Raw genomic sequence first — 10,501 nt, 5'->3', positions numbered from 1 at the left:
ATAATGAGCTGTGTCCTCTGTCGTTGTACAACATGGTGACTCGCTCCATACACCTGTCATACCTTGCTCTCCCTTTCAACTCATCCTCACCATCCCACACCGCCACCCTGCTTAGAAAACTCTTGCCTAGCACAGTTCTGGACTAGTCCACATCACAACTGTAGAAAACTTCATTTGTGTACAGCTACGGTAAAGAATCCATTTGCAAAGTAGGGAACTGGGATTCTATCCCTGGGTTGGGCAGAGTCCCTGGAGAAGGGAATGGCTATCCACTCCAGTATTTTTGCATGGAGAATCCCATGAAAGGAGCCTGGCAGGCTACATATAGTTCATGGGGTTGCAAAGAGTCAGACACGACTAAGCAACTAAGAACTCTTTTAACTGGGGCTTCACTGGTGGCTCAGATGGTAAAGAATCAGCCTGCAATGTAGGAAACCGGGGTTCGACCATGGGTTGGGAAGATTGCTTGGAGAAGGGAGTGGCTATCCATTCCTTTAATTGGAATGATGCAAATAACAACACAAATATTAACAAGATTAAATGCAGTGTATTTATCTCATCCTCTTCTTGTTATCTTGTCACTGATATCAGGCTGTGTTTCTGGCTCTGAGTCTTATTTGCTTGGGCCATTTTCAAATTTCCTAAATTACATAGGATCAAATAGATCAACTCTTGAATTTCAGACACCTCCAAGTATATATAGGCAGTGCAGGGACCAATAGAGGCAATTCAATAAATGGCACTTTATTTATTCACCAAGGAAGGAAGAAACTAATGCTGGTAAAACAGCCTTTGGAGCTGGCTGTCTGCTTATCAACAGAGGTCCGTCTAGTCAAGGCTGTGGTTTTTCCAGTGGTCATGTATGGATGTGAGAGTTGGACTATAAAGAAAGCTGAGCACCAAAGAACTGATGCTTTTGAACTATGGTGTTGGAGAAGACTCTTGAGAGTCCCTTGGACTGCAAGGAGATCCAACCAGTCCATCCTAAAGGAAATCATTCCTGAATATTCATTGGAGGGACTGATGCTGAAGCTGAAATTCCAGTACTTTGGCCACCTGATGCGAAGAGTTGACTCATTTGAAAAGACCCTGATGCTGGGAAAGATTGAAGGTGGGAGAAGGGGATGACAGAGGCTGAGATGGTTGGATGGCATCACAGACTCAATGGACATGAGTTTGGGTGGACTCCGGGAGTTGGTGATGGACAGGGAGGGCTGGCGTGCTGCAGTCCATGGGGTTGCAAAGAGTTGGACGCGACTGAGCGACTGAACTGAACTGAACTGATCTGCTTATCTATGAGACCAGAAAACCAAAATCCTTCAGGTTTGCTGCCAAAAAACATTTTTAAACATATGCTTTGAAGGAAAAATTGATTTAGGAGTTCAAAGTTCTACTGCTCTTTTGATCTTTGAGTCAGTCTATGCTTATCCTTATATTTTTTGATACATTGCAGACTTCTTATTAAATCATGCTTGGAATGCATGCTTATCCTGTGTTCAAAGTTATCTTTAGGGAGGGTTCATAGCTAGTAGTTCTCTAGCAGGTGAGGGCCCAGGACAAATTACACTCTGTTCCTTCTTCCCAGCACCAAACATTTATGGCAGATTAAGTGATATTAAGATAAATGCAAAGAACAGACACAAGTGGAAAAATAAGATGCACAACAAGATGACTGAAAGCATGAGGGATCCCAAGGTCCTATAAACAGTGTCAGAGGATCCGGTATTGGAGAACTTCATAGGCTGTTGTTGTTCAGCCACTAAGTCATCTCTAACTCTCTGCTACCCAATGGACTGCAGCACCCCAGGCTTCCCTGTCCTTCACTGTCTCCTCGAGTTTGCTCAGACTCATGTCCATTGAGTCAGTGATGTCATCCAACCATCTCATCCTCTGCTGCTCCCTTCTCCTGCCCTCAATCTTTCCTGACAACAGTGTCTTTTCCAATGAGTTGGCCCTTCACATCAGGTGGCCAAAGTATTTGAGCTTCAGCTTCAGCACCAGTCCTTCCAATGAATAGTCAGGGTTGATTTCCTTTAGGATTGAGTGGTTTGACCTCCTTGTTGTCTAAACAACTCTCAAGAGTCTTCTTTTGCACCACAGTTTGAAGCTGACTATGTGCAGATCTTTTTATGTTTTCTATTGCCTAGATTATTCTTACATGGTTAGTTGGTCACTACACAGAAACAAAATGCAGGAATCTCATTGGCTAGAACTTTGTAAAGTCCTCTAGCAATACACTATGGACGGAGGCTCTTGACATTGTACAGGAGACAGGAATCAAGACCATCCCCCAGAAAAAGAAATGCAAAAAGGCAAAAGGGCTGTCTGAGGAGGCCTTATAAATAGCTGTGAAAAGAAGGGAAGCGAAAAACAAAGGAGAAAAGGAAAGATATTCCCATTTGAATGCAGAGTTCCAAAGAATAGCAAGGAGAGATAAGAAAGCCTTCCTCAGTGATCAATGCAAAGAAATAGAGGAAAATAATAGAATGGGGGAAAAAAATAGGATGGGAAAGACTAGAGATCTCTACAAGAAAATTAGAGATACTAAGGGAACATTTCATGCAAAGATGGGCTCAATAAAGGACAGAAATGGTATGGACCTAACAGAAGCAGAAGATATTAAGAAGAGGTGACAAGAATACACAGAAGAACTGTACAAAAAAGACCTTCACGACCTATATAATCACAAGGGTGTGATCACTCACCTAGAGCCAGACACCCTGGAATGTGAAGTCAACTGGGCCTTAGGAAGCATCACTATGAATAAAGCTAGTGGAGGTGACGGAATTCCAGTTGAGCTATTTCAAATCCTGGAAGATGATACTGTGAAAGTGCTGCACTCAATATGCCAGTAAATTTGGAAAACTCAGCAGTGGCCACAGGACTGGAAAAGGTCCGTTTTCATTCCAATCCCTAAGAAAGGCAATGCCAAAGAATGCTCAAACTACCACACAATTGCACTCATCTCACACGCTAGTAAAGTAATGCTTAAAATTCTCCAAGCCAGGCTTTAGCAATACGTCAACCGTGAACTTCCAGATGTTCAGGCTGGTTTTAGAAAAGGCAGAGGAACCAGAGATCAAATTGCCAACATTTGCTGGATCATCAAAAAAGCAAGAGAGTTTCAGAAAAACATCTATTTCTGCTTTATTGACTACCAAAGCCTTTGACTGTGTGGATCACAATAAACTGTGGAAAATTCTTCAAGAGATGAGAATATCAGACCACCTGACCTGCCTCTTGAGAAACCTGTATGCAGTCAGGAAGCAACAGTTAGAACTGGACATGGAACAACAGACTGGTTCCAAATAGGAAAATGAGTACATCAAGGCTGTATATTGTCACCCTGCTTATTTAACTTATTTACAGAGTACATCATGAGAAACACTGGGCTGGAGGAAGCACAAGCTGGAATCAAGATTGCCAGAAGAAATATCAATAACCTCAGATATGCAGATGACACCACCCTTATGGCACAAAGTGAAGATGAAAAAAAAGCCTCTTGATGAAAGTGAAAGAGGAGAGTGAAAAAGTCGGCTTAAAGCTCAACATTCAGGAAACTAAGATCATGGCATCCGGTCCCATCACTTCATGGCAAATAGATGGGGAAACAGTTGAAACAGTGGCTGACTTTGTTTTTCTGGGCTCCAAAATCACTGCAGATGGTGATTGCAGCCATGAAACTAAAAGACTGCTTACTCCTTGGAAGGAAAGTTTTGACCAACGTAGACAGCATGTTGAAAAGCAGAGACATTACTTTGTCAACAAAGGTCTGTCTGGTCAAGGCTATGGTTTTTCCAGTGGTCATGTATGGATGTGAGAGTTGGACTATAAAGAAAGCTGAGCACCAAAGAATTGATGCTTTTGAACTGTGGTGTTGGAGAAGACTCTTGAGAGTCCCTTGGACTGCAAGGAGATCCAACCAGTCCGTCCTAAAGGAGATCAGTCCTGTGTGTTCTTTGGTAGGACTGATGTTGAAGCTGAAACTCCAATACTTTGGCCACCTGATTCGGAGAGCTGACTCATTTGAAAAGACCCTGATGCTGGGAAAGATTGAGGGCAGGAGGAGAAGGGGATGACAGAGGATGAGATGGTTGGATGGCATCACCGACTCAATGGACCTGGGTTTGGGTGGACTCTAGGAGTTGGTGATGGACAGGGAGGCCTGGTGTGCTGTGGTTCATGGGGTTGCAAAGAGTCAGACATGACTGAGCGACTGAACTGAACTAGCATACTCTAAGCTCTCTCAGTGGGGATTGGGGGAACAATTTGAGTTGATTGCCCTGCCCAACTGAATGCATTTCTTAGGCTCAGAGTCTGAATTCTGACTCTACAGTGGCCAACCAACCCTGTGAGATACAGGGAACTGGGAAAGCCAAAATGCATTCCTTGGGAGCAAACTGAAACTCACCTCTCAAGGAAGAATACACTGGGATCCTCATGCTGCAGCTGAGACCTAGTGCAGCCTAATAAATAAATTTTTTTTTACATACACTGGGATCCACTCCAGAAGATGAGTTGCAGATATACCAAAGAGGCAGATAGAGACAATGGGGAGGGATGTTGAAAGTTGACAGAACCAGGACGGGAGGATCAGGTTGATACAAACACCTAAGAATTTCTGCCCTAGATCTCAGGTGTTTTATACACTGGGCCGGAGAGGCCCAGGGCATAGGGGCTGTGAGATATTTGGGACTTTTGAACATATTTGGGATCTTGCAAAAAATACTGCTCTAAAATACAAAGAGAAGAGTCTCAGAATGTAAGTTAATGAAGGTTGCTGTGCTGTGCTGAGTCGCTCAGTCGTGTCTGACTCTGTGGCCCCATGGACTGCAGCCCGCCAGGCTCCTCTGTCCATCGGGTTCTCCAGGCAAGAATACGGAGTGGGTTGCCACGCTTCACTCCAGGGGATCTTCCTGACCCAGGGAACCAGCATTTCTATGTCTCCTGCATTGGGAGGCAGGTTCTTTACCACTAGTGCTGCTTGGGAAGCCCCTAGTATTCATATAGATTAATATAGTGGTTAAAAGCATGAACTGTGAAGCCACATTTACTTTGGGACTTCTGGCCAACAACACCTGAGTTGTTGTTTATAGTCTCCCTGAGCTTCTATTTCCTCATGTTCTGTAATCCCACATATAAGATGGGGATGGTTATAGCACTAACTTCAAAGACTGTTGGAAAGATTAAATGAGCAAAACACTTAGACGCGTGCTTGGCATACTCTAAGGATGTGTACTGACTGTTATTGTTATTATCATTGCTTTCTTACTTGGAAAGAATTCCAAAATGTGAAATTGTAGCCAAATTAAATGAATTTCTCATTAATTTCTCAAATTAAATGAAATTAGAGTAATTTCAGGGCTTCCCTGATAGCTCAGTTGGTAAAGAATCCACCTGCAATGCAGGAGACCTGGGTTCAATCCCTGGGTTGGGAAGATCCCCTGGAGAAGGGAAAGACTACCCACTCCAGTATTCTGGCCTGGAGAATTCCATGGACTGTACAGTCCATGGGGTTGCAAAGAGTCGGACACTACTGAGTGACTTTCACAGGAAAGTAATTGCAAAAACAAAAGTATAAGAACTCTTTCCAAAAGCTTTCTTAAAACACTGCATCAAGCAAATACAAATATAAAGAAAATAGTGTCAACCATGATCAACTCATGGCCAATCTTGTTTATCTACATCCCTACCCACTGCCCTGCCCCAAGCCAGGATTATTTTCAAAAATGTTCCAGACATCCATCCTATCATTTTGCTTGTAAATATTTCAACATTTACTTTGAAAAGACAAGGACTCTTTAAAAAACATAACCACAAAAACACAAACTATAACCCCCCAAACCCAGTAAATATAAATAAATAAACACAAACATAAATAAACAATAAAATTTTAATACCATCAAATATCTAGCCAGAAGTTCAAATATGTGTGTTTGTTTATAGAGCTGGTTTTTTAAAAGAGTTGTTTGAATTAAGGTCCAAATAAAGTCCAGTCATTGTAAATGAATGATGTCTCTTAAGTGCCTTTTGATCTTCTTACTGACAACTTTTCTTATTGAATAAACCAGGTGTTTGTCCCATGGAATTTGTCATAGTCTGGATTATGCTACTTTGTACCTTTCAGAGTCACTTCACACTCCTTCTTTTCCTAGTATTTCCTTTGAGTTCTTTGGTAGTCAGACCAAGTTACCTGATTAGATTCTTATGCAATCAGAATTTTTTTGAAACCTCAATCAGAGGACCTCTATCAGGAAGCACACAGTGTCTGGTTGTATTTCTTTTTGAGACATTTGCAACCACTGATGATCATTGCCTAGATCCATTAATTTATTCAATGTTGTAAAATGGTGATATTCTAATTTTATCATTCCTTCTTTTAATAATTGGAATACTATAAAAAAGAAATGTTCCTTCATCAATTAATTGGTTACCCCAAAGCATAGTTTGTATAAAAGAGACAAGGTAAATGTTTGATTCTTTCTCTTTATTAATAGTTTTCAGAATAATGACTTAGTTCTCCAGCATCTTCCAGTAGAGGGTTGTTTGCTATTTTGGTCACAGTTATTTCTTCACAGTATGGTTATATTACAATTAAATATACAGTTAATGTCTTTCTTTTTTAAAAATTTGCTTTCACTGTTAAATATTATTTTTTATTTAACATTATTTTTCTAATTATATAAACTTCATATGATCCCTTGAATCTGCAAAACAAGGTACATTCAACGACTAGCTTTTATTTCTATTCTTTCCAATCAGTTTCTTTTTCTCCCTATAGGTAACTGTTCATTTTAATGGTATATTTTCCCATTGTCCTTTTCTCTTCCAAATAAGTAAATATACATAACGATTTGTATCTCCCTCTTTTTAGATAAATATTGGCATATTAAACCCTCTTTTCTCTATCTTGAGCAAATAACACAGCAAAAATTTTAAAAGTATATTTAATATATGCTGTGGTGCTATTTTAATGTTTGCTATAATAAGCAAGCAGGCCTACAAAAGCTTTAAAAAAAAAAAAAAAAAGACCGCTGCTTTTATCTTTCCAACCAGATAAGATCCATCTCTAAACCAGGCCAGTTTGAGGTGCATAGAGTGATTGAAACCAGCCGGCTGAACATGGGAAGCTTCGTGGAAAGGATCCCGGTGCAGAGTTCTATCCTCAACACCAGACCTTTTTGTAGGGCTTGGGCTTTCAAAAGGTAAGATAAAAGATCTCTTTAGGTGGACCGCATGAGCTGTTTGACTCTTAACAAATACAGCACCTTAGCCTGAACACTTTCTGTGCTGTTTTGGTTTGTAGTTTGCGGCTCAAAACATCCTCTCCTATCGGGAGAGGTGGACTCTAGACCCAGAAGCCCATCGGCCAGCAGGGGGCGGGACGGGGCCGGGGCCGCAGGTGAGTTGTGGGTGGGGCTGGGGGCGGGGTCTGACGATTTAGGGGGCGTGGCCGGGCTCCCCCCGGGCGAGGGCGGTGGAAAGCTGGCTAGGCTGGGTGGCGTGGAGTGGTTGTCTGCTAGCCCACCGAGCTCAGCCTGAGCAGCTGAGGCTCTTCCTGCAGGATGATTCGTCCGTCTAAGCCCAGTCACCCCTCTTCTCTCGCGCGGCCCCCGAAACCTGGTGTACCAGGCAGCCGAGAAGGAAGAGAGGCCTGTGGAGTGAAGGAGCGAAAGGTGTCTCGAATAATCTGAAATACTCGTCCTCTCTTCCGCACAGTCTCAGGTTGCATCCCTGTGACCAGGTCTCGCTGGGAGGTCTGTCTTCTATTACACTCAACGTCTGCCCTCTTTGGTTCCTACGTCTGACTTGTTTGCTCAGACTAACTTTGGTGTTCATTAGAAAGTGTACTTCCCCCTGCATTGACAGCGGCCCCGTTGCTGAGATGGAAAGAGGAGGAATTTAGTAATCTGACCTCTAAAGAAGGCTCCGCTGGGGATTCTCAAGTCTCTTGACTCAGAAAAAGGGCAGGCATGAATGATCGTAGATAGAAGCACCTTGATGAGGGCATATACCCACGTAGAATTCTGTGTGGCTGTGAAAAAGAAAGACAGATAGATCTATTGGTACCTATATGGAGGAATGTGTATAACATATTGATGACTACAAAATAAATCAAGTTGCAAACTGATGTGCATGTTTGTAAATGTATTGGAAAAGTGCATAGTAATGTTATCAGAGATTTCTTCTAGGAAGTGAGGTTGGAGAATAATTCTATCCTGGACAACGCTTTCTGCTGCAAGTAAAGAAAACCTCAACTCAGTGGCTCACACAATATGGAAATATATTGCCTTCGAAACAAGAAGTCCATGGGGAGGGGGACCCTGGGGTTGATCGGTTCAGCAGGTCAGAACGCCATTGGGGACCTAGGTTCTTTCCATCTCTCTGCCTTGCCATTCTCTGGGAGCAGGCTTTGTTCTCAGGCAGCTCCCCTCAAGGGGCTTACCTGCAGCAGTCTCAGGAGAAGCATCCATACTTTGAATCCTCAGCAGAGAAGGCCAAAGTCACCGAGTGAAAGTCACCTTTGATCAAACTTCACCTGTCAAGGGAGTCTCGTGTCTCCCAGGAGCAAGTCTGTCTTAGCATCCCTGCCACACTTCATCACTGGCTGGAAGCCGCCCTGGGAAGCAAAGCCTCAGGTGCTCAGAGACTGTCAGTCAGTTAGCGTCCCTGTAGCTGGAGAGCTGAAAAAGCATTCTCTCTTTTTAGGAATAAATGCCCCAACAGACTTTCCCTATGTGTTACATGGATCACATGTCCATGTGTAAACCAGCTGAGACCGCTATGATTGATAAAGATAGACCAATAAAGACCATGCCTTCAAGATGGTCAAGTGCCCATCTCCCCAGAAGCATGTGTCTGTCGGGTGGAAGACGGGAAACTGCAAAAATATTCTTTCTGTTAGGAAGAAGAAAATGAGCACGTATTACTTGTATAATGATAGAATAGGAAAGTTAAGAGAATGGGATTTAGCATCAAAAAGAAAAATATTTGATTCCATTTTTGTGACTTATAATCTGCAGTCTTGGGCAAGTAACTTAACATCTTCAGGTCATTATTATTAAAAAGTTGAAAGTGATTGTCACATTTTAAAAAATATAGAATATATTAAAGAGATATAGGTTTCTCTTTTGTCCTAGGAAACAAATTATTCCATATCTAAAGATTCAGAAATATATGTGTTATATACCACTTTAGGTTTAGTTATTGTTTTAATATTTCAAAGAACTGGAAAAATACATTTCTTCTATAAGCACAAAGGAAAAAAGTCACAATGATTTATTTTTAACAAGCTGAGTAAAAGGTCCTTCTAGTTCCTTTCAATTTGTTTGCTGTTTAGAATGATAGAGAGAATAATATATTTCCCAGAAGGCTATAAATTTTGATTATGAAGTTCTGTGGCTGTTTTGAAAATGATCAGTTTAGTTCTGTTTAGTCATACAGTTAAATATAATCTTGGCTCTTAATCATTTAAAATTATATGAAAGCCCAGTATCTTAATATCACTTTAAGATATGCTAAGAAAACTAGGAAGCTGGGGAATCTTGATTTATTAGTGGGTTTAGGTTTAGATATTTTCCAAAAGATATTGGGTCTTGCAGAAATGAAGTGGTCTTTAGGATGTAAAGTAAGAATTCAGATACACCCCCAAACTCTGATGAGATCTTAGTAAGATCATTTGTCTTTGCTGTTTTTCAGTTTTCTTGTTTAAAAAATAACTAAGCTGTTTAAAGATTTCACCATATCAGTTATCTATTGCTGCATAAAAAGCCCCTGAAATTTAATGACTTAAAACAACAACAAAAAAGACTTAAAACAACAATTCTTTAATTTCCTCAACAATTCTTTGCGTTATTCATTTAGACTGAGCTCAACTAGGTGGATTTTCTGCTGGTTGTCTAGGCTCACTCCTGTGGTGACAGTCATCTGGCTGAGAGATGACTGATCTCTGAGGCCTCAGCTGGGATACTCATCCTCCAGGAGGCTAGCTCAGGCTTCCTCACGTGTCATCTTCAGGGAGCAAGAAAGGGCAAGCCCAGTATTCAAGCACTTTTAATTCTCTGCGTGTATCATGTGCTGAGTTGTGCGTGCATACTCCGACTCTTTTTGACCCCATGGACTGCTGCCTGCCAGGCTCCTCTGTCCATGGAATTCTCCGGGCAAGAATACTGGAGTGGGTTGCCATTTCCTTCTCCAGGGGATCTTCCTGACTCAGGGATTGAACCCACGTCTCCTGTGTCTCTTGCATTGATAGGTGCATTTTTTTTTTTTTTTTTACCACTGAGCCACCTGGGAAGCCCCTGCTTGTATCGCGTCTCCTAATATTCCATTGGTCAAAGCAAGTCCCATGGACATACCACATGTCAGTGTGGGAGGGGTCTACCCAAGAGACTGGATCTGGGAAACGGTGATGGAGTGGGAGCCATAATTGTAACAATCTGCCCAAGGAACAGCACATAAATCAGTCAGCAAATACAGAGAATCATTGCAGATTCTAAAT

At 41.8% G+C, this 10,501-nt stretch overlaps 1 long non-coding RNA gene across 1 annotated transcript; it reads left to right on the top strand.

The window, feature by feature from the left end:
• The first annotated feature begins 7,112 nt into the window (after positions 1-7,112).
• Positions 7,113-8,059, top strand: LOC122680043. Its single transcript, XR_006336589.1, has 3 exons — positions 7,113-7,205; positions 7,307-7,402; positions 7,720-8,059. It is a non-coding gene; the product is annotated as an uncharacterized LOC122680043 (long non-coding RNA).
• The last annotated feature ends 2,442 nt before the right edge of the window (positions 8,060-10,501 follow it).

Source organism: Cervus elaphus, chromosome 22, assembly GCF_910594005.1.
Source record: "Cervus elaphus chromosome 22, mCerEla1.1, whole genome shotgun sequence".
Lineage (NCBI taxonomy): Eukaryota > Metazoa > Chordata > Mammalia > Artiodactyla > Cervidae > Cervus > Cervus elaphus.
The sequence above is the reverse complement of the archived record's forward strand: the minus strand, read 5'-3'. Positions and strand labels throughout refer to the sequence as shown.